This window comes from Passer domesticus, chromosome 8 (genome assembly GCF_036417665.1).
Source record: "Passer domesticus isolate bPasDom1 chromosome 8, bPasDom1.hap1, whole genome shotgun sequence".
NCBI classification, from domain to species: Eukaryota; Metazoa; Chordata; class Aves; order Passeriformes; family Passeridae; genus Passer; species Passer domesticus.
Window position 1 is genome coordinate 47,964,947 of NC_087481.1, and position 25,403 is coordinate 47,990,349.

The 25,403-nt window shown below is 39.1% G+C and overlaps 1 long non-coding RNA gene across 1 annotated transcript in view; it reads left to right on the plus strand.

The window, feature by feature from the left end:
- Positions 1-25,403, plus strand: part of LOC135306780 (uncharacterized) — a 51,444-nt gene that overhangs the window by 20,669 nt on the left and 5,372 nt on the right. Inside the window, exons 2-3 of the long non-coding RNA XR_010367552.1 lie at positions 14,890-15,122; positions 22,945-23,085. This is a non-coding gene — a long non-coding RNA (uncharacterized LOC135306780). The remainder of the gene's footprint in view (positions 1-14,889; positions 15,123-22,944; positions 23,086-25,403) is intronic.

Consider the following 25,403-nt stretch of genomic DNA (forward strand, 5'->3'; position numbering starts at 1 on the left):
TTTTTTAATGATAATAGCAGGTTTTATAGTCACAGAAGGATTGTCAGTATAGATAGATACATTAGATATTATGAGATGGTCTCAGTGAAGTGGTCCCTGCAAGTTTCTTCTCTGAGCATAATTAATATATTCTGGAAGGCAGCTGTGCATATGCTCATTTTAACCTGTTTTGCAGTGGAAGAAGAATTAAATGTGTGCTTAATCTGAAGCTCATGTTCAAGTGCTTTGTTGAATCAGGCTCCATAATAACATTACAGTCTCTTCTAAATAGTGTTTCTCTGTTCCTGTGTTCCTGACTAGATTGAGCAATGTACTGTTTAATTACATCAGAGCCACTGAATATTGGCATTCAGCTCAACCCTAGGTAATGCTTCTGATTTCACTGTCCCCTTATCTAACAGATGTGACATCTTTACACTAGAGTATCTTATCCTCTAAGTAATAAGCCTCTGTTGTAATTAATTACATATGAAAAAGCAAGAGAACACAGCTCAAAAAGGTATTTTGCCAATAAACCTGCCGAAAGAACAGAATTGCATTTTTAAATCAACCTGAAATTAGGCTCAGAATTATGCAACTTCTCACTTATGGAGACACTTAATGGAAAGTGGAATAAAATTTGTAAGAGCATAGCTCTTTTGAAGTTTCATTAAAATCAGTGGAAAACTCAGGTGTTAAAACTAAACTGACTTGGAGGCTTGTCTCAGATTGGGACATCTTATTTTGCAGGTGAACATGAATGCTGACCTGTCTTTGTGCAGTGAGTGGGAGCCAGATCAGAGAATAACCCCCATGAGCTGCATGAGGCTTTCATCTGAGAGATGTCAGAAAAAAACCATCACCCTTATCTGATAGTCAGGGGGATGAGTAAGGACTGGTCCCTTCCTATAGCAAAGATTTCCTGAGCTATTCCTGAGCTGACAAAGGCTCAGGCTCAATGCAGAGGAGGATTTAATGAATCCTTTGGAATTAGGAAGGATTTCATGGGATACTGGTAGAAAGAGTTACTGCCCTAAAGAACAGAGGGATTTGGAGGACAAATGAAGGGGACAAATACCAGCAAAAAGAAGGGACAGGAATAAAAGTAACATATACTTTTAAAGCTTAGTATAGAATTTAGATGCAGAAGTATTTTTGTTGTGGGCTGAATATCTCAGGCTGTGTGCAAACTGAGGTGGCACAGGAATTATCTCTCCCATCTGCTATAAAACCCCACAAATTCCACCTTAATTCAGCTTGCAGACATATTAGGCAGACTTCTCTAGGGTGGTGAAAAGGTCAGTACTACAGCAGTGAGGTCAAAACCCCTTCCAACCTTCACCTCCACCAGCTGAACAAGTTCTGAACACAAAGTAAGTATTATTACTGTCTCATTCCCCTAAACATTTCAGAAAACATTAAAAAATAAAAAAGAGAGATCTCACAACTGTGGCTTTAAAACTAAACAGAGTAGGGAGTACAATAAAGGCAATATGAAAACAGGGTTTGAGCCAGCAGCTTGACTCTAACCTGACTTTATCTGTTGATGAATGCAAATTGGCATTGTCCCCTTGATAAATTAAATCAAGCTTTGATGAAATACACAAATCAATCAATTTGTGTATTTCAGATTTCTTGTATAAGCAATGTCAAACAAGATAATGTATACAAGCCCGCTGTGCTCTTTATAAATTCTTTAGCATGTTCCTGTTTGGAGTTATACATTTTATGGGAATTGATGATTCGGAATAGATTCATCATTCATTTCACTACAAAAAAGAGCGGGGGGTAGATATGATAAATTGATAACTACAGGCATCAACATATTTTTAATGCTCTTGATCAATTGCTGCCCTCAGACTTCATCTGCAATGCAGGGTGGTTATAGTAGTTCACAGGCCTTAATAAAATAACAGTGTTTAAATAAACAATTGTGGGGTTTTCATACATTTTACTAAGTAGATATAGTACATTTTAAAATGCTGTAGTATTCTTAAAAAGCTGATGAGGGCTGCATTTAAGCTGAGGCAAGACTGCACTATCAGATTACACAGTGATAAGTGTCTGGCACTGTTCAATCTTGCTGCCCCAAATTGTGTGTTAGTAATTTCTGTTTTGAAAAATCTCTCCTGTAAATTTAGATGCTCTATGCCAAGATTACAGCTGGGTGAGAAGAAGCTACAGGTATACCACCAGACCTGATGTTGAACTGTTTTCAGGTTTTTCATCATTTTACTGCAATGAAATTCTATTTAATTCCAGAGGGATCCCCTCCTCTGCCAGTCTTCTGGAGATATTTTCAGAGATATTCTGGCTTCACATACATGTCTTTATCCTAACGGCTTACAGTAATATTCACATTTATATTCACATCTATATTCCAAATGACTCTTATAAAAAGGGTATCTTTTTCTGTTTGGATCACTCCACTTCTTTTTCAGATCTCCCTCAGATGGATATCTATTGCTGTTATTAGGACACAAGGTGAAGTGAACAGACATTAAAAGGCTTTGCACTAGCTCTTTCTCCCTTGAGATAACTTTATCTCACCTGAATTAGGCCATGTATGCTCCAGGCAATGAAAGATGATCTAAGGGTAACAGGGGCACAGGAGATCATACAGTCTGGTTAGGAAAGTGGGACTAATTAGCCTTCTGCAGACACAGAACAGAAGATTTCAGAGACAGCATCATGCAAGGGACCCTGTACTTCTCTGGGATGAGGTCTGTACCCCTGAGTAATGCTAGGCAGTGGTATGGTGTGGATTATTTCTAGCTTTAACATTTGCACATCACACACCATTGCACATGTCCATGAGGTCTTCAGTGGCCCCTGCTGCCAAAAGGGTCTTTTTAACTCTGGAGCAAGGCCAGCAAGGTACAGAAAGTAGGTCCTGTTTCTGAAATAGAACTGTTTGGAAGATGTCAGGCAATGATAGAAGTTGTCTTGGGTAAATAGTCATCATTATAATGTTTGTGTGTCTCAGTGAACATTATCATTTCAGCACAGAGACTAGAAAGGGTACCCAGCAGACAGGTATGGCTCAGGTTATCTCTGATCACTAAAGCTAAAGTTTATTTTTGGAGTGGTTTCAGTCCTGTTACATTTTCCATACTCTGTCATGCCCCATTACTAGAGATGGGGCTTTTGAGGCTTCAGTACTACACTTCTAATTGTGACAGAAAGATGTAACACACATCTTGTGGAGTGGGTAGATACAGAGAAAAATATTTACATCTTCAATTGAGTTACCCTCAATTTCATTGTTGTGAAGGTAAGAAAATGTTGCTTACATCAAAGACTTCTTAAAGATTGATCTGCAGTCTGTTCTTCAGAAGGAACAGAATGAATGAATCAATGACTTAGAATTAAATATTTTAAATCTCCTCTGCCATTTACTTGTTACACAGCACTGTATCTTACATCTTGTGTCTGCTTAAATTACCCAGATTTGAAAGGTGAATAGATAGTTTTCCAAGAGGATAAGAATTAAATGCCTCTCTCTTTTCTTCATCACAAGATCAGCCTTTAATTCACAGAATGACAGAATCACAGAATATGCTGAATTCAAAGGGACACATAAGAATCATTGAGTCCAACTCCTTACTCTGCACAAGACATTCCCAACAGTCACATTCCCTGAGAGCATTGTCCAAATTCTACTTGAGCTCTGGCAGGCCTAGTGCTTTCCTGGGGAGCCCACTCGTGTGCCCAACCAGCCTCTGGGTGGAGGAACTTTTTTCCAATATCCAACCTAAACCTGTCCTGACACAGCTTCAGGCCTTTCCCTTGGGTCCTGTCATTGTCACCACAGAGAAGAGATCATCACCTGCTTCATTAGCACCAAAATGGAGATATTGGTATTTATTCAGCTTGAGGGTGTATCATGTGCAACACTACAGGATTCAGAGCCACTGAGAGTGGAGCAGGTGGTAACTGAGCACAGAGCAACCCTGGAAAGATTGCTTTTTGATTCAGCTTGTGATTCTACCCTATGCTGGTCACCCCTTCCCAAATGCATCCACCAATGTTCTCTACTCCTAAAGATCTCCAACAGCACTTTACCAAGTGGTGAGATGTGATGCAATAAGAGTAGTACACAAAGAACACACCCGGGAAGGAGGAAAAAGGCAGAGGGAAGAAAATCTTGGGAAGTTTTTTGAACAGAGCTTGTGTCATATCCCGCAGTCTGCAGAGACATCTTGCTCATTTCTATGCTTTCATCTACATAAATTAATTCAGTCTGCATCTGGATCCCAGAATTTTAGGAACACATTTAGTATTCTGTGGTGCTAAATCCTTATTTTGGTTTGCTTTTATTTGCAGTGAAATTAAAACTCAGCAAAGTGTAGAAGCAATTCCTTGCACTCTTCAGTTAGGGCATTTGCCTTTTTGGCTGACACAGAAGATTGAAGTAGAGATGCTAAAGTTTGTGCTGAGGAACGTGGTGTTCACAGTAAAGAACAGCTAAGGTCCTCTGGGGTTCAGTGTTATAGAGACAGAATTTGTAATATGTCACTACTGGGTTTCACAGTCATTAGTGTTTGTTTGCACTGATATTATACTGCCCATTTTTTTAACCTTGTCAAATGTTTCTCAAGTTTGAAGCAATTTTCTTTCATCAAAGCACAAGAATTGTTTACCCTCTATAAATGCTAGTTAAGTCTGTGATCTACAGAAGCAAAGATTTCAAGTTTGTTCTTGCTGGTCTCCTAAGTGGCACAACCCATAGAATATCACCTGATAATTCTTGCATAAAAATTTACACTTGGCCTTGAAGAACACATGCCAAGAATGTTTCACTGTGATATAAAGATCTGAATCGCTGAGGAATCATAGTATTTTCCCCAGTAATCAGTGTTTCATCAAAGTGATAATACTGAATGTCCTAGATGCCTCATTTATCTTTGAAAATGTTATGGTTCATGCAACATCCTTAACAATACAACATGTCCTGTTAAGCACTGTGTAGTAAGATGAATATTAAACATATCAGATTGACATTAGATATTCTTCATGCAATCCAGTAAAGTTTGAGGGGGATATACCAGAGAGTGAAGTTCATAGAGGAACACCTAATTGTTATTATGGGAATCGGTTGTTAAAGAGATTTTTAGACAGTATTTGATCTTTTAACTTCTGGGATTAGTTAGTAGATGACCAGAAGCATTAACCTGTAAGGCTGATGTTCTTATATCTGTGTCCTGGCTAGGACACAATCATTCACTGGTCAAAGGCATGAAAATTATCTCAACAAAAATATGAATGAACTACTCTGAGGCTCTATAATAGATGGTTTTAAAATAAGGAGGAATAAGATTAGAATGTTTCTATGGCAAATAAGAGGCCATTTCCTTAGTATGCAAAGCATTTATTTTTATGCAAGCTGTGCTTGTGCAGTGTCTCTGGACAGGAATCCAAAGCAGCTGTGCTTTTCTATTTGAATTCCTCCATAGGTTATAATAAAGAATGCTCCCAAACTACTGAACAGCATTTAAGGCTCTATTTTTAATCTTGCCATTCTTATCTTGTTCCAAACTGCCCAAGTTTTCTGTCTCATGGATATTAAGCTGACAACAGAATTAATAAAAAGAAGGAAGGGAGGAAAGATAGAATCTTGTTATTCCATAATACAGTCAAGCTTCCATTATTTTCTTCTTGTTACCTGCATAGTGGAAGCAACTGCACTCTCACTTTACTCTAGTGTGAAGGGTATAAAAGTAGAAAAGTTCTCTCTAGGCTGAAGAAGCAATCAAAGTGATAGAAAATGTCCAGAAACCATATTCTGTGTGGGTAGAAAGGATATGTCCTGGATCCTATTGTGTGTTATTCCAGTGTGTTTGCAAAAGGCTGAAGTCCAGTGAAGAATGAAGGGAGCTGGTTCATTGCTAGACTGAAAAACTGCTGCTATTAATGAAAAGACTCTGTTCTTGAAAAGAGACATTTTCTAGAATTGAGCATGCCATGTTGAAAGAAAGAGTCTGAATGCTTCATTTAGAGAGCACTGGTGTGAGGTGGTCTGGCTTTACCAAATCTAAGCGCCTGGGTGTGAAAATAGATAAAGTACAACATATACAGACTGGTTCTCAACACAAAATCATGCCTGAAAATTAAAAGTAAAACCATCCTCCAGCTCCAGCAGGGCTGTGTGCAGACACAGTGCTGATGGAGGGGTGGCTGTGCAGTATCCATCACCTGTCAGGGAATCTGTCCTTGTCCTGCCCAGTTTGCCTGGCCTGCCTCAGGGTGTCCTAGGACTTCTCAAAGCTCCATGTCCTGAGAGCTCCAAACCAGGAATCTGCTGCTCTGTGCTATCCCACTTTCTTCTCTCACTGTGAATCTGCTCTTGCAGGGAACTAGGAAGAATTTTCAGATCTGTGGAAATCATTGCACCATGCCAGGATGAGAACCCTGGCAGAGAGCAGCCAAGAACTTTGTGATGCAGAGGCCCTGGGCTGGTGAGAGCACTTTTGAGAGAGGTCTGTCCATCTCTGCTGTGCTGCCTGTTCCAGCACTGGCTCTTCTCCACTGACAGCAGATTAGCTCCTGTGCAAGCAGCAAGGTCTGCACTGTGAAGGATATAAATTAGCATTTCATCATGCTTACCTGCCATACCTGACCTCATAAAATCTCCATTTCTTTACAATGTTTCTCTTTATTTTAGTGGCACTCTTCCCTTCAGCAGACACAGGTTTTACCATCACAATATTGCATCTTATTCCCTGGAACATTTATAGAGTATATGTCACAAGTTTAATGGACTGGGAACATAATTATTCTTATTGCATTAAAACTTTGACTGATGGCACTCGGCCATTTTTATTTTTTAATTTTTATTTTTTTTAACAATGAATTGCAATACAAAAAATATTTTAAAACCCACCACAACCCAGCGGGTCAAAATTCTCCCATCAGCTACATCTCAAAATATCAAATGTTACTGGCATTTTCCTTGAATTTCCTGCTGGGTGAGAAATGCCTGGGAGCAAACTTGAATGGTCTTGTATCAGAAAGGGCTAATTCTCTGCTGGGATTTGTACTTTTTTTAGGGTGTTAATCTAATTTGTTGTATAATCTAATGATTATTTTTCCATGTGAATGTAGAATTTACTTTGACAGTGGGAGAGGAAGATTTGTAATATCTTTTGTACAAATGTGAGATCAGACTTAACTGAAAGAGAACATGTGGTGCTGATGTGGAAATTTTTGTTATTGTTTTTCCAGAAAATATTTCTTTTTAAGTTGCAGGTTGAGGCTGGTTGAATTGGTGATACTAATGGATAATGAGCAAAACCTTTCAGATAATAGGAGTTAAAAAAAACCAACAAAGCAAACCAAAACCTGAAAAACCAAAACAATTTAGTCAAACCTTATCAAACAAATAAATACATTTTCAAAAAATATTTTAAATATATCCTCTGAAAATTGTCAGGAATGTAATTCAAAGAGAAGCAAGAAGTGGGTTAAAGATACACCTCCACAAAAGGAAGGACAAAAATCCATTTCTCTAGATGTAATTATAGCTGTCATTTGAGTGACATCTTTTTCATGTTCTTTTTTTCTCGCTGCATAATGTTAAAATAAAAATAATTGGGGTTGGAATCCAAATATATAGTTTTTGTAGGGTTTCAGCATCTGATATTTCAAATCAAAAATTTGTTGAGTTTCCTTGGGAGATCAGTGAACACTGCAAGCCTTACAGTGTGGCTGTGATCATGACATACCTTAACAAATGAAGCTAATAACTATGCACTGATATATTGAGATTTTTCCCAAGGAGGCAGCCCCATGCTGTTTTCTATTTTCTGCATGTGTTGCCTGCATGATTGAGGGTTGCATTAGTCCTGGGATTTGTGGGGATGGATTCAAGTATATATGATAAATACTGCAGGTAATGTATGGCCATGGGCAATACTTTACTGTCTGAATGATCTGTACCAGCTAGTGAAGAGCCTTGTAAGTTGAAGTAAAAGCCCAGAGGAAACTGTCAAAATAATTTAAGAGCATTATGTGCACTCATCCATGTGGTCAGAAAACATTTATTTTTCCCCTGTGCCTGCTGTAATAGTTCAGGGACACAGTTCATTCTGGCTAACTAGGTGAACCCATCTCCAAGGAGGTGGGCTCTGTTCATGAGTAGAAACTCCCTTCACACCAGCTTTCACCTCTGGAAAAGTCATTGGCAGTCCCCAGAAGGAAGATGTACCTGGAATGTGGCAGCACTAAGGAGAAATGGGAACAGGGCAGGACATGTATCTTCTGACTGAAAATACTGAAATTAGAAGAATTGTCAGGTCCAACCTCTCACTGGTATCAAATGCAAATGGAGCTGATGGATTTTTTTATCAGGTATACAGAAACCTCTGACCTTTCCTATTTTCCTGGGGGGCAGTGATTAGGGATGCAGTGGATCACATTATACAAAACAAGCAGCTTTAATTCTGCTGGGATGGCTCAATGTATATTAACACTAATGAGCTTGAAAAGAAGGGAAAGAAGAGGAGAGAAAAAGAGGTGCCCTTGCCTTACCTCTTCCCATCTCAACATGATTTCCTTTTATGGCCTTTTCATCTCAGCATCCTTCATTGGCTGTCTGCAGATGAACCTGAGTCTCTACTAAACAATATACCAGAAGGGAGTTGATGACAATATTTTTTATTTCCCATGGTGCTCACCAGTCCACAGGTAATGAACAGAAAAGGTACTTCAGTGTTGACATCTCAGAAATATAAAATGTAAGCATCTGGGTTGAGTTTTGGGTATTTTTTAAAAATAAAACTGAACAATTCTTTTTCACTCTCCCTTTTGACTAAAACATTCAGACTGGGATTAATTTCTTTCCTTACCTGATTGAGAAACACCAGTTCTAGTCTTCCTCTAAGTGATCTTCAAAGGTGTCTAAATTCATGAGTAAGAGCCAGATGCAATAAATCAAGGTATTCCACTGAAATTGTGGAAGAGGAATATCCTCACATAGAGTTAGATATGTAGAGTGTGGTCATTCACAAGTCAGCAAAAGATTTTGGCTAGCCTGCTCAACTAATATATCTCACCTACTGCATAAATTATTTGTGACTATTTTTTTTTCCTTTTATCAAAGCTGATTGTCAAAATATTTTTGTCCCATCTATTGCCTATGACTTCTTGTTTTCAGTACTCAGAATTTCATTTGTAAAAAGGCTTTTTCACTGCTGGAACAGTTCTGCAGTCAGGTGACAGTACCTGAAACAACCATTTAACACATCTAATGAACATGTCAGAATTTCTAGCTACTAAGCAGAATTTTGAAATCTTTCCTGCTTACCTAACACACTCTTTGAAGAAACATGTATCTAATGAAAGCAAAAAGCAAGCGTCTTGAAGTTTTACTGGACCTCTTCCCAGAAAACGGCCTCATCTTGAGCCTTCTGAGTGAGCTTTGCTCCCTCTGAACAGGCTGTTAAGGGAGAACCAGGCTTTCCCTGGAGAAAAGAACATTGTACCCCCATGATGGTCCTGCTTTAGCTGTCAGGCTGTAGAGGGGGAAGTCAGAGTTAAAATCACAAACTACTGCTGCTTGAGTTTATGAGATGCTTCTGCAAGCAAGCCTCAGGCTTGGGAAGCATTTTCTTCTGTTCCTCTTCCTTTCCATGAGCATGGTACACAGGGGCATAGAAGTCCTGCAGAATTCTCTTCCCTCTTACAGTTACCCACACATCCACAGCTGTTCAGTCTCAGAAAGAAAGAGAGGACTGGGTTAACACAGCTGCAGGAGGTGTCTAAAGAAACTCACGTGCCTGAATTATTGATAGGTGATTGCAGGCATTTGTGTAAAATAGACACACATACATTTCTAAGTTTAATGCCAGCGGTTAAATATTAATGATTCTTTTATTAAAAAAGCTTTTTATCAATTTAGCTCTGGTTATACAATCCTGGAGGCAAGAAAAAGGCATATGAAACCATTAGGATTTTCTGGGTGATTAGGGATGCCTTATGCACAAGGGAGTAATCCCAGTCTCAAATTTCAGTCCTCAGAATAAGGGAAGAGGGACAAGAGGGACAAACTATTCCTTGGCAGCCATGGCATGCTGCCAGAGGACCAAACAAAGAGGGCATGGAGTCCTTTGCAGAGTATTCCCAGTGTTCTGCACACACAGATTAAAACCAAAGCAAGCTACAAACAGCAGGCATTTCCAGAGGGGATGGAGGATTTACTTCATCTCAGTGCTGTTGTTCCCTCTGTAGTTTTGGGCCGGCTCCATTCAGACAATGACTGATCAGGGTCTTTGCCAGTCTAGCAATTGTCAGGGATCTGCAGCTCCAAACAACTTCCAGCTCACACCAAACTTCTCAAACGCTGTGCTGAAGTTTGCAGCAATAGCTCCAGAGGATTTTAGCCAGTAGGGCTGGGGTTTTTTCTAATGCAATTAACACTGCTATCCATTTGTCCCTGGAATGCTTTCCTGCGCTGCACTATCCTGCCATGCTGGTGTTTTTACTGCAGTGTCTGGTTAATTAGCACTCGGTCTGTCTTCCTGATACTTTGGTTCCAGTCTCATTACATTATGCAAATCTGCATCTTGCTGATTCTGCCACGTTTTAGGCCACATGCTGAAATAATCAAAACCCCTCTGCATCCCATTGTTGTTGTCCTTTCTATTTCTGGGTTTTATTAATTTCTGTGCGTGTGTGTGCATGTGCGCTAATTTAGAGGCAATTGAAATCTTAATTTCAGCTCTCACATAAACTGTAACATTGTCATTCTAAGCAAATGACATGAAATGACCAGGCTTCTTTTCCTAAATGTTTCTGTCTGAACTTCCTATTTTTTTGATAAATATTTATCATTTTAATATTGAGTGTTATTTCCCTCATTCATTGAGTTTTTTGTCCCAGACAGAAATATCTGAGATGGGCTGTGGGTCTAATCTTGTGAACTGAAATGAAAAAAAGAAAAAAAAAACCCTGCATTATTTCAGCATCTAAGAATTAAATATTAAACTGAAATATAAACTTGGAGTTTGCACCTTGAAATTTAAGCTTAAATAAACAACTCAGGTAAAGCAAATAAATAATAGATTTAAATAATATCATTTACAATAAATAAATAAATATTTTAAATAATAATAAAATTATTTGCAGTCAGGTCTCCAGTGCACTAGGAATGTTCAAAACACCTGAGAAAAGGAACCTCTCATTCAAGGACTTTTTCAGTCAGAAATGCTTAGAGTGTTGCATGCATACTCCCTGAAAGACTGAGATCTTGAGGAGAGCTTCATAACTGAAATTGGTTTTTTATCATGAAAAGTTGAAACAAGTTTCTTGGCAGCCTACTGAACTGTAGGAAATCCAATATTCTGCTGATTTTTGGTTGTCAATCACATGCCATTACAAGATTGGTGGGATTAGGATCAGCAGGATAACTGCAGCTAAACTTGCATTTTATGGTGCCACAGTGCTTGCTTTGTCGGTAATGACGACTGCACCTGGAAACCTCAAGCAGTGAAAACAGACGGCTTTAAAATATGGCTAATGCAGATAATCACCTGTCCATCACAAATGACTCCTGTGAGTTAGACCTGTTTTCTACAAGCAGAACTCTTAATTAGCTGTCCTTTGACCCACGGAGAGGAGCAGAGGCTGGGTGAGAAGGTCCTACCAGCTCTGCAGCCCAAACAGGAGGGAAGGGAAACAGGCAGTGCAATTCACTTGCACACAGTCAGCAACAAAGAGTGCAGTCTCTTGTCTCCTTTGCTGTGCCTGTTACCCAACAACATTCTCATATTCCCTGGACCTTGGCAGTATCAAAGTAGTACTTGTTTCTTTTTTCTTCTGCTTCTGAGCTGCTACAAGAGAAGCAATATTTTGAAGGAAAAGATGAAACAGATTTCATTTCCTTATTTGTCTTACTAGACTCTCTCTGAACAAAATGGATCAAGCTGCTAATTATAAGTCAGTTTACACTCAGAGATTCAGAGATTAAAGAGAAATTGTTACTGTAAGAGGAGACTTTTCATGCACCTCCTGTCCTGGAAAAGCTGGAGGGCACACTAAAGGAGTAAAATTGAGTGAAATTATATACAACACACTACATGTTGGAGATACACAGTGATCTTTGGTGATGAAAGGAACAACAGCAGCAGCAATCAGACAAAACTTATGATTTGCTAATTCTCTGAAATGGTAGGACACTATTTCCAACTCCACAGCAGACAGTTCAGACATTTGAATGCAGAATGTATCTGTGATATCTCACCATGGGAGATGGGAAATTCATCTCCAAGCAGAAGCTCATACACTCTGAACTGGTCATGAGTGTACTAAGGCAAGATTTAATGAAAAGCATGTGTAATAATTTCTTTGAGAGACACAAGGTCAGCTTCTATCTTATGTAGCTGTCTAGGAAAGCCCAAATGTTTAAGAATAATTAAGAGATATGAGAATCTTATTTATTGTCTTCACCATAACTCTATCACAGCTGACAAATAATTAATGTTTTGGAGATAACATAAATAGATCAGTTTCTCAATAGAGTAGTTTCTCAAAAGGCTGCTTAAAAGTTTTCAGAGGACAGTTCTTGCTTCTCTTTCTTGTTCAGTCTTTCACAGAGGAATGCTTTTTGAAACCTGTACATTCTCCTGATGGAAACAAGGAGAACAAAAGGAACACCTGGATTTTGACACTGATATTTTCTTTGCTTAAAAAAAATTTGGATTTGTGTGTATCCTTTCACACAGGATTTGATCACTATTGACTTTTTTGATACATTAGGAAAATGAGTTAAAACTTTTAAGGCACTTGAGATCTCATTTACAGCTCCTCCAAGAAGTCTCTGGGGGTGTTTAGGCTGAACTGAATACCAGTGACTCCTTTAGAAATCTCTCTCAAGGATCCAATTAATTGGAATCCACTTTCAGGCATAGTCACTCTTTTGTTCTCAGGGACCTTCTTCAGCTATGAGAGATCTGATTAGATCTGATTTAGAGGTCTGATTGTTGACATTACAGCTGACAGTGTGCATTTGCTGCCAGGGTCTGGGCAAGACTCTTATCCAGATGAACAGTTTTTCATCATGGGAGATGATAAAGAGGAGGGGGAAAGGAAAGAGACAAACAAATTCTTGGCCAACTTACTTCTTGAGTGAAGCTGGGATTCTGACAGAAGTAGTTAATTAGGTAATAATTTATTCACTGATTATCAGCACTGCCTGCCTAAAACCACAATGCAGCACATGTATTGGAGCAAGCAGAGTGTAACTTTAGAGTATACTTGTGTTGTCAATTACCTGCCTAATAGGCTTGTAATTGAAACAACTATTACCATGCAGCTCCCATAACAAGCAAAAATCACTGTAAAATGATGCATGAAGCCCCACCAAGTCTGTGGAGAGCATGTATAAATCATATAATCAACAGCAGCTTACTTTGTGAATCCCAAAAATTGATTAAAAATAATTACACTTCCCCAAGGAACTCTTTACAGAAGCATCTCTAAAATTCAGGAACTTTTCTGGATCTTTTAAAGCCAAATCTCAAGCCTATGAACTCAATGGATAGCTTGTCTCCACTTCCTAAATGTTTGGACCAGGCCTTTAAAAGTCAAAGCATGCCCAGATCTTATGCATTATGTCACATGCTGAACTTTCCTGACAACAAAAGGAAAATCAGGTCTGAACCAACCTCTCTGGCTGCCTTCCCAGTGACAAAGCAGCATTCATCTCTCTGGTCTCACCTGCTCCATAACTTCCCCTCTCAAACTGCTTGGAATAAGGAGACAAGCAGACTGGGGTGGCTGATATTTCTTTCACTCCATCCATTTTTATTTCTAGAAGCACTGGAGGTCAGGATAACCTGAGGAGTTCAAGGAAGCACCTTTGCATAACTGAGTTGAGAAGGCAATCACAGGCCAGGTAAAACATGGAAGGGGTTAGGATGAAGAGAGATTTAGGTATCTTACTGACTAGAGGACTACAGTTTTAACATAATCTTCACAAATTTGGCTACTAACCAGATTAACACACAGAATTTCTTGAAGGAAATAGTACTGCACACACTTCAGCTTCTAGTGATAAACACTTGAAACATGCTTCAGATTTCCCTCCTGGCAGGCACTGTTCCTGACTGTGAAGATAAGAATTATCTGCACTTCTGAACCAATTGGTGACTCAAGCATATATTCAACTTATTGCTAAAGTTAGTAGGAGGCATGTTACATTGTGAGGGCAGAGAAAAAGAAAACATACTTATTCCCCAGGCGGAAATATTGACAAGAAATCCTGACCTTTCTTGGTTTATTTAAGTCATTTAACTAGCCACTTCTCACACCATACAGCATCTAAATTAGCTCAAGAGAAATCTGACAGTTTTCCTCATGAAAAACCCAATGAGTTAAAGACCAACTACTTGAAAGTAATCCTGATGAAACAGTGTGACCTCTTTCACTTTCTTCCCTCCATTTTAATACCTTCATTTAAGTGAGAATATTTGACTTTATAGAATATTCAGTGTTGCTCAAAAATAAAAGACTTCCACCCCCAAATCTTTATGATTAAACAGAATGCCTTATTCTGCCTTGGTCTAATTTGTATAATAAATTAGCCATTTCACTGTGGATTTCTAAATTATAGTTGAGCCAGTTAGCAAGTTCTACTTCTTACTGCAAAACTAATTCTTAGATTCAAATACCTCCTGGGTGTATATACTAGACTTTGATTTTTCCTCTTTATCCTAATAAAATCTCCTACACGCATCCCCTACCTATAAAAGAACAACAGATTTATTTTCTTTCTGTAGCATTTAAGTCAGTATTTCTGCTGTCACCACATACCTCCACTGAGAATGTTCAGCTGAGTGGGGGCTTTTTTCAGGTCCCAGTTAAATCCTCCAATTAAATCCTCCATGTCTTCATGTTTCTTCTGTGCTCTTGCAGATCACAGGACCATGCTCTGACCTCTCAGATGGGCTCTCCCTGGAGATGTGGCCTCCAGAGCCAGCCTTTCACTGCCCCACACTCCTCGAGCTTCACCTGGCTTCTCAAGTGTATCAAGTCTTCAGAGACACAGTGCTCAACAAAGGAAATTAAAACAGAGAACAAGGTCCTAACAGAGCTAAGGAATGCAGTATTGAGGACACTGGAATCTTCCAGGAAGCAGCCATGTGCTGGTAAGTGCTTGATCAGGTCCTTTTCCCACCTGCTTAGGGCGATGTGTTTTCCTTTTTACAGCTCTCCCTGTATGTTGTGCTCCCTGCATCAGAAGTACTCAACTCTGGAACACCAAGTTCTTCCTATGATCAGCATGGAAATTTAGCTCCTATACCTACTCTCAACTCACAGTTCCTTGCAGCTGGCTGCATAAACCTTTTCTTCCTCAGATGTGCCACAGAAGCCAGGAGAGGAACTCTCTGGGGCTAGGGCAGTAGCCTGCTGTGTGTCTTTGGTGGGGGCAGATTTCTTGCAGAAATACAATTTATAGCTTGGTCGTGAGCAGGGCAGATCTCAAAGTATCGTGAAAAGCAAATGTTCTGCATAATCTGATACAAACATATTAAATGCTGTCACAGGATGTTTGCTTAAACGCTTGATATTTCAAAGCTTTCCACAGTACATATTTAAACAACCAAAGAATATCAGGACCTTCATCTTGGCTGGGTCTTGTACTATTCCATTATTAATCCTGTTTGTTGTAGCCCATTCTTTAAGTATCTTGTGCCAAGTTCTGATGTGAAAATGGGAAGTGAAAATAGGACAGATTTTTGAGCTCACCCATTTGTGGCATTGCCTCTCCCAGTTGGAGTGGACTGAGCTGTTCCCAAAGGTCCAGCCCCTGCAGCTGGTCAGAGACCACTACCTCTGGCAGATGCTCTGGAGCTTTACTCTTCTGAGGGACAATATTCTGCCCACAGACAAGGAGGAAGTTGCTAATGCATCTTGGTTGTGAGAAAACAGTTCCAGAAGTTTTTTTCCTGAAGGAACGGGAAGGATGTTGTTGTAGCTGTAGCTATAGGTGTAGATGCAGACTAGATGCAGATCAGGCATGCTCTGATCTTGCTGTGAAGCCTGTTCCACATCCCAATCCCCCTGGCAGCATGCACTTAGCTCCCAGCTATGCTCCAGTTTGTCCCATGCTGCCCAGAGGAGCACAGCTGTCTTATTTATCTCATTTAAACTTTCTCCAATTGCTGCAGCACTTCTCTCTGAAAACCCCTTTGTCAATATCTCTTCCAGTGCCCTGGAATGAATATAATAGTGTCGTGGGGACAGGACATTTTCATGCTTATTATCCCAAATCGTGGTTTCTGTTCCCTGCTCCGTTTGTTGTGTCTATCGTTTTGTCCTTCCCCCGCCCCTGCCTTGGGGCTCGGCGCGCTTTTTGCATGCTTGCTTGGCCGGCTGGCTGCTTGCTTGCTCTTCTAGCTTTGCTTCTCTTTCTTTTTTTCTTGCTTTTTTAGCTCGCTTGTTTTTTCGCCTTTTTTTTTTTTTTTTTTTTTTTTTTCCCTCCTTTCCCCGGTTTCTGTTGTTCCCTTCCTTCCCTTCCCCCCCCCCCCCCTTTTCCCCCCCGAAGATATCGGACCGGCACCGGGCAAGGGGCTCTGTCCGGGGTCTGCAAGAGAAGCTTCATACCCTCCGCAGCGAAGAGAGAAACGGCTCGACCCCTTGGACTGGTGAAACATCTGTTGCCATCTCGGGCTATTTCTCTTGTGCTGGGAGTGTTTTTTTTGTTGTTCTTTAATAAACAAGCTTTTTCCACTTCCCCTCTGAAGAAATTCTTCCCGAACCCAGTGGTGGGGAGGGGGGAAGGTGCGGAGGGTTTTGTTTCCTATAAGGGGCTCCTTTGGAGATATTTTCCCTAATTTGTCCTAAACCAGTTCAAATAGTCCAGGTGCAGCCACAGTCAAGCTGTACAGAGGAAAATTATTGGCTTTTTTTCCTCTATAATGTAATGTCTCTCTGACCGTAGCCTAAGATTGCATCCCCTTCCTTTTTCTGCTCTCACATTGCAAATTCATCCATGATTTCTCTATTGCTAGCCCTCAATCTCTGTCAACAGCACTGCTTCATTCCATTGAGTGTAGCATTAATTTGTTAGTGTTTATAGACCAGGGAGTGCTGTTGTGTGAGAGCTTGGACTAGATCATGTAGAGACAATATAATATCGATGGCATCCAGACAAAGAGAGAATTGACAATTCAAAAATATAAGAGAAAGGAAGAGCTGAAGACAAAATTTAGTGAGTAATAGATCTTTCATTTCTGTGGGAGACCAAAGATTTAAAAAATTGCTCACAGTTTAATAGCAAAAAAAAAAAACTTTTAAAAGCACAAAGACAAATTCTAAAAAACAGTAAAATGCTCATTTTAAACCTCACTGAGGTATTTTTTTTAACTTGAAATTAATAGTTCTGAGATTTTTCCTTTTTTCTTGACTTCTTTTACTGTCACATAATAATTTAAAAATCTCTTTAGGGAAAATATTTTTAGCTTTTAAACTGTTTGTTTACATCCTTTGACAAAAAAAAAATCAGTTCAAAGATAAAAGTTGTAATTATATTTTTATATATGTTTTCAAAATATTTTCTTTTTAGTTAACAGTATTAATCAAATTAATATTAGTATCTAAGTTCCAGTCCAGTTTTTACTTTCTTCAAAACCAATTTTGGGAAAACTGACCGTTAAATGATCATCCACTTCAATACATCATGTTTGATCAGAGAGAAAGAAACTGAACTGCTGAGTGTTCAATGAGCAAGAAGGGAACGAATACTGCAAACAAAGTGGGAGATGGAAATAAATAAGTTAAAAGTAGAGGAAGAATTTGAGGATTCACAGGGAGAGAAATATGGATAATATGTTAGAGAATGGGAATAATGTAAAACCATGGACTAACAGTTCACACCCAGTGGTGGGAAAAAAAAAAAAAAAGAAGAGGTTTTCAAGTTAGGTGCCCAGATGTCATGCACTTCCACTGCAAGAGATGGAGAAAAGAACCTTGACAGGAGAAGCTGCACCTGAGCTCAAAATATCTCTTCAGATCAATGCCTGTTTCTTCTCTGAAGACAGGAGGTGACAAAGGTGACCAGACTCCCTAATCAGACTTTCTGCTTAGGTGAGATGATGCCAGCCAAGACCTTTTTAAAAGTGCAGCTTTGTTCTTTTGCTTCATGGCCTCTTCATGCTTGTGGTGTCTAAACTCGGGAAAAAGCCTGGTGAGGAGGGATGGCTTTTTTACAGTATTATATGGAGAGCTGCATCATAGGTCATGGAATGCAATAATAAATGCCATAAACCCTGTCATGGTTTCTTGATGAATTACACAAATTGCTGCCAATAGCACTCAGGCTACTGGCGTGGGTATGTGGGACCAAAAGACAGTGGCTCAGATAATCATGCAAAAGAAAATTAGAAAACAGGCCTGAGCATACTTGAGGATCAATTCCCCTTAATTCTGCTGCCTGTTTGATCCTGTAAGAATAGTATTAACCCATATTTAGGGCTTTGCAGTGGGACAGACAAGCCACCACTGGCGTCTGAGCATTTTTGTTGTGGATCTCAGTGCCCAGAGGAGGATTTCAGACAATTATACCATCTCTTTGCTTAGCTCTAGGCTGCAGTGGGGACCTGATTTGGCTTAACTGCCCTGGCAATCCCTGACTTGGTCCTTTCTGGTACAAAATCTTCTTGACTAAGGACTGAATTGAAGGCAAAGACATTACAAGGTCTGGATATTTTTTTCCATATCCTCTCTTCATTAGCTTTGCTGAAAACATTGTAAGTGCTATTCTCCCAGTTCAGTGCTTTGAAAATATTCATTCTGTTGTTTACATCTTTTGGAAAGCTATGTGCCAGCACCTCTGAAGCACTGTGCATTAAACTGGCACAGAAGTAAATGATAGATGTTGTAAGACTGCTGTGTTTGAGACCTTTTTCTGTACGTGTTAATACTCAATTTCGGCAATTTCCAGAACCTTTTCATTTCCAAAAGCAAATTGGCTTCAGAGTAACCCTTATGCATTATTCCAAATAAAATCAGAGCCAGCAGGCTGCCATAGAGGCTTGACATTCCCTGCTTTGAAACAGGACAAACATTTGGGTAGAAGGAAGTGTCAGGTTCATTCTCTTTTGACTGCCACAAGATGAAATTCTTGTGTTGTTTTCACAAGAGCTAATGAATGGTAAATCCAAAGTCATTGCAACCCTGGGTGCCAAACAATGTCAGTGTGCCTCCAGCTATCTCATCAAGACCAACTACAAAATTATGGCAGACCCAGGCTCACAATTCTGGCTTGAAAAATTGCAGCTGCAAATTTCTGGAGGATCAGCCTGTGCTCATCCTCAGGGGACAATTTCCTGAACCTGCTCTTACCTGCAGGACTCTCTCTGCTGCAGAACCACACCATCCTCCATTCCCTGTGCACTGACTTGATGTCCATGAAGGATATTTTCCTTTGACTGATGTTGGGTCTGAAACAAGCACCCTGTGTGTTTGTTCTGTGAATCCACTGTTCATTGCCAGGAGGAGTACTTTTGCCAAAAGATATCAAACAGCTGATCCTGAAGCTTTTGATTCAAATGAATTTAGAATCATCTAGCCATAATAACTAAATAGTTGTCTTGGTGGTTATGATGTATTTTCTGTGAGACATCACAGAGGCAGATTGCATGAATCAAAGTAATTGTATGTTGTGGGGACTGGCAATGATGACTTTAGCTGCCCTCACTGCACAAATTTCTCTTTTGAGCTGTTGTGTAAAATATGGAGAGAGAGAGCATGACTGTTGTGGCTGAGGCACTCTTGAGTGAAGAATATCTGTCTGGCATCTTTGCTCTTCCCAGGAACTCTCTCCTTAGTGACTATATCTACTGCTTCTTTTGGAAAAATAGAATAAATAATTTAAAAAATGCTACAGAACATCAAAGTATTACTTTCTATAATGTTGAAAAATTAGAATAAGTTCTATCTAAGCCTAATATAAATCTAAACTCTTAGATTTAAAAAAAAAATAAAAAACAAAACCAAATAAGCACAAACAGTGAAATTTCTTCTCTTACTATCATCTTTAGTCAACTGCCAGTTGCAGCAGAGTTCAAGCCTTGCTTCTCAAATTGCACATTATAGTCAGGACATGAACTTTGCTTTGGGCTGGGGCTTTCAGCTCATCCAGACTCTTGGCTCTGTGGGCAGGACCAGGAAGCCCAGCAGGGCCCATTTGCAAGGCAATCTGAGGTTTGGCTGCCTCACTGGAGCCCAAATGAGAAGTGAGCATCCCCACACTTCACAAAGCAGTTTGGCACGAAACTAGGCAGGGAACAACAGAAATTTTATACAAACAGATCACATTACATAAATAATTTTCAATAATTTTTTTTTCTGATAACAATATACCTATTTGGTCATCCTTACAATGCCTTACCTCTGATTTTGCAAAGCTTATTTTAAATGGTGTGTATGCAGAATTGCCATTCTTCTTTCCAAACTAAACTTTTTTGAACTTATTTGTCACTGCATAATTGCAACCAGGATCAGAATCCCATATTGTGGTGATAACACCTTAGCCTATAACAGGTCTGACTCTCCCTCCCCATCCTTACATTTTTCAGACTGTTGCAGCAATATATTAACATCTATCAGTGTCTCTAACTTTTAGTAAAGGTTGAAAAAAATTAAAAATAACATAAATTCTTCTTATAACCTTATAAGATTGTGAATAGCTATTTAGTGTCACAGGGAGTCTTAGCCTGTGTGAGCCTGTAAAATTCAGCCATTAATCTAGTCTGGAATCATCAACTATAAGCATAGAAAAAAAAGTACTAAAAGTTCTCCTGAGTGATTCCTTCCTTCAATATAGTCTAATATTTTTGGAAGATGTTAAAACTCCTGATGAATTCTGGATCAAATACAGCAAGAGCTGTACCTTTCTTTCTGTGTATTTCAGTTCTCTTTGTTAAATAATGGATCTGAGCAAACCAAACACATCTCATGTAAAATTAGATATGGTCCCTTATGGTTGATGTTCGGACAAACTTTAATGGCAGTATAAAAATTAATATTGAGATGAACTTAGAGAAGAGAATTTTAATCTATATATTTATGATTGAGATAATATCTTTTGCAGATAGAGAAAAGAAGTTCTCCAGTGATGTTTTTCTTCCATTCTGAGTCTTTCTATTCAAATGTCAATGTGCAATGTTGCAAGATGGATGTTTATAATTACTCTGATTTCATTAGCTCAAAAGTCGGAATTAGGTGGTAAAAATTAGATTTTAATGAACAATTTCAACATGAGGAAGTTATGAATTGGTGTCTTGAGGATACCATCATGACTTAGAAATGAGGCAAATTAGACAAGTCCAATAGGAAAAAAACCAGAAGGTTGAGAGGAGATTAAAATAACTTCAAACAGACCAGAGGGGTAGGAGTAGAGAAGAATGTGGAATTAGATTTAAAATCTTAATTCTTGTTTTAATATTGCAAAATAATTCTGAACAGTGTTGGTAGGAATTGGGAAAAAGGCTTCAACTTCAGGCAAACACAAGGCTGGGGAAAATAAAGGTACCCAGCAAGATGTGCTGCTGCTGCAGGATCATTGTTTTGAAAGAAGTGCCCAGGCAGACTGCTTACATCACACCCACCTGGGCTTCAAAACAGACCCAGAGTGGCTTTGCAATTTTGGCTTGTCAATGTCTTGATCCTCTTCTGCAAGAGAGTCTGGCCTCAGGCCAGTGTGAAAAAAGTATTGGAAGCTTACCATGGTTTTGATGATTTTGGATGAAAGGCAGCTGTTTGCAACATGTGAGGGAGATGATTCTGGAACACCTCTCCTATAAAGACAGGCTGAGAGAGCTGGGGATTTCCAGCTGAAGAAGAAAAGGCTTCAGGGAGACCTCAGAGCACCTTACAGTACCTAAAGGAGCTACGAGAGAGCTGGAGAGAGACCTTTTACAAGAGCATGTAATGACAGGACAAAGGGAAGTGGCATTAAGCTGAAAGGGGGTAAATTTAGATTAGATATTAGGAATAAATTCTTTACTGCGAGGGTGGTAAGGTACTGGCACAGGTTGCCCAGAGAAGCTGTGGATGCCCCAGCCCTGGAAATATTCAAGACTAGACTGGATAGAAGTCTGAGCAACATTGTCTGGTGGAAGGTAGTTCTGTCCATGGCAGAACTGGGTAATCTTTAAGGTCACTTCCAACCCAGATCATTCCATGGCTCTGTAGTAAATATCCATATATATACACAGAAGTTTCTTTACCATGTACTCTGCAGGTGTAAAGTGGATCACAACTATACAGCTCTTAGATGAAGTTTTTATGAACTGGATAGCTGAGGTTGGGAAAGAAACAGCAAGAAATCAGTGGAATCAAAAAGAGATCTTACTCTTAAAAGGTCAAACACTCAGAAACAAATCTGAGGTGTCCTGAATCCTAATGCAATATCATTCTCATTAAACCGTGTCATGGCCTAAAGCAAATGCTCAGTATAACTGCATTTTTACTGCAGCCATTTTCAAATAATGGTTCCTGTGGCATGGGCATGTCTCATTTGTTATATACAGCCATGCCAGCCATGCAGATGATTCTTAATGTTACCCTCGCTCCCCCTCAACTATTAAATAAACTCAGAAATTACAATGACATTAAAAACACTTTGAGCAATTTTATGTGATCATTAAGTCAGAATATTCCACTCTGAAGGCTTCTGCTATTCAGCAGCCTTGAAATTACTTAGATCAATTAAGTGCATTATATTTTATATGGAATATAGGGATGTGGTTTTTTGCCACTGTGGGGAAATATAAATAATGAAACAAGGAGAATCTTCAACATTCCCTTTGTACTCCTGTGCTGCTTTTCTCACAGCTGACTGTTTTCATTTGCTTGGGTTTGCTTTTTCCTTTCTTGGTGAAATACAGTGATATATCTCTATAATCCCAACATTTTAGCCTAAAAGCCTCTTTCTTATGCCATCTCTTTTTTCTTATGTGACAGAGAAGAAAAATAAGCAGGCCTACATACGGATGTTTTAATGAACTTGAAGTACTTAACCAAGCCACCAAAACTAGGAGCCTCATTACTGGATATCCAGGAGAAGAACTTCCAAAGGCTGCTTCGTTCTGCTGTACATTTGAGGTACTGCTTCAAATTGCTCTTTATAACCACAGACAGTACTGAGCCAGTGTGAGTCAGCTCCATGGGATGGGTTTCTGTGGGTGTCAGGAGACTGAACAAAACCAGGAAAGAAGAGCAGTAGAGGATCAGGCAAACAAATGAGGGATCCATTAAGGTAGGTCACTGCCAGACCCACGAGTATAAGCCAGGTCTTCTAATGGACAATGCTTAATTTTTCCCCTTTGGGGAAAATGATGTATGACAACATCACACTTCATCAATAAGAGAGATTGAGGCTGTATTTGCTTATTTTTCTGTTTTTTTTTTTTTAATTTATTTTTTTACATATGCTGCTAATTAGTAGAAATTATTTTTATTGTGATATGTTTATTTATATTTCATTTATATTTCATCCATTCCATTTCATTCATTCCATTCCACTTTCTAGTGGGCTGTTCACAGTAAATCATAATCTTTACTCCTGATCATTACCAATTTAAAAGAATATTTATAAATCTGGTGTCATCTCGGAATATGACCTTGCAGGCAAGGTCACGGTCATTAGCCACTACCAATAATTAGTATCCAAGCAGACTGAGTAGCTAGTCAAGTACAGTGCAAGAGTAGCTTCAGAAAAAGCACTGCTTTCTGTAAAGTGCAAGAGCTAGAAGATAGTTCCCAGGCTTAAAGCAAGCTGATTGAAAGGCTGTGTAATTAAATTCGTTGTGTGCCTGCCTGTCCTACAGAACATAATAGGACTTACCCAGAAAATGGATCTGATAACCCAGCACCCAGTGCCATGCTAATTCTCATGCTGTTGTGCAGCCCAGCCACTAAATTACAGTTATGCAGGATTAATTAGTACCATTCTCTATAAAGCTAATACTCAGTGTAAATGAGGGGGATTAGTAGGGAGTTATGCAGTGACTTATGAGAAAGGGAACACATTTTTAAACAGGGATCTTAGGGCATATAAATTAAAAACCAAGGGAATTACTTTCAAATATCAATGGCCCACTGCATCAGGTATGGTTTTGTTTGCCATGGCAGTGAAATATGTTTGCAGAGATAGAGTTGTGCTCCACCAGCTGCAGCTGAACATCCTTAAGTATTTTAGGAGTCATCAGCTTATACATTATACAACCCAAAAGGGATCCAAAGTGCACTTCTAAGGGATTACTTGTATAATGGGGATATTGCAACTAGTTTGAACTACATTCTGTTTGAGTTTCTTTTTAAAGAATATTTTTAGGAAGAAAACAAAGCAAGCTAAATCTATAAGCATTTGATGCTAATCTAAAATTGCTCAGTGATACAGTGAAGGTTCTTGTTTTGCTATTGTAATGATTAATATCTTCCCTATTAAAAATGTATATCTTATCACACATTGTTTGTTCAACTTCGCATTCTAATCCCTGGGTTTACTGTAGCTTTATCAGCTTGAGGTTGAGTAATAAACTCATTCTCCCCACTGAAAACCATATGAAATGGAATAAAGCTACTTCATCTCTTTTAAAACCTATTAGATTTAATTCTTTAAATATTTGTCTTTGGGACATGTTTTTCAGTGATTCACTCATTCCTCTTTCTAGAGCAATGGGCAATATCCTTCCTGAATTGCAAATGCCAGACAGGGACATAAGATTCCTTCTACAATTACGGCACTATGAAATGCCAAGTAAATCCAGCATCTTGATCTCTACTCAGAATTCTCTTGTTTATTCTGTAATACACATCTTTCCCTGGAGTCTCTTGTTGGCAGCATCATGTTCACTTGATTCAAAAATGCTTATCCTTGTTTCAAATAAGCTGCAGAAGAATACTTCTCTTCCCAATTCATGTAGGCTGTAGCTATGTCTAGCACTCTTCATTCCCCTTCTGTCTCTTCTGACATACATTGTTTGCACCCAGATTAATTTCCTTAGGAGGTTAAGGTGCAAGGATCTTTACAGCAGGAACTAGAATCCTATGTAGTGTCTACATTGGGCACATTGGGTGATACTGCAAGTTTGTGAACACCTGATCACCCAAGAAGTGACTCCATTGAACAGAAGAGGGGATTGCTATTTGTTCTTGCTTCAGAAATGTGAAGGATTGTACCAGAGGTAGCTGAATGTTTATGCTGTTCCTTATATTCTTCCCTGAGAATCTGTAAATGGATACCATCTGAGATAGACAGACTTAGTCTGATCCAGAACAGCAATTCTCATTTTATTCAAGGGGGAGGAAAAGAAAGAAAGGGAAAGCTGATAGGAAGATACAGTAAATTACTCTTCTGTTCCAGAAGGAACTAAAAATATTAGTACCAAGCAAGGTATTTTGCTCAAGACTAGTCTGGG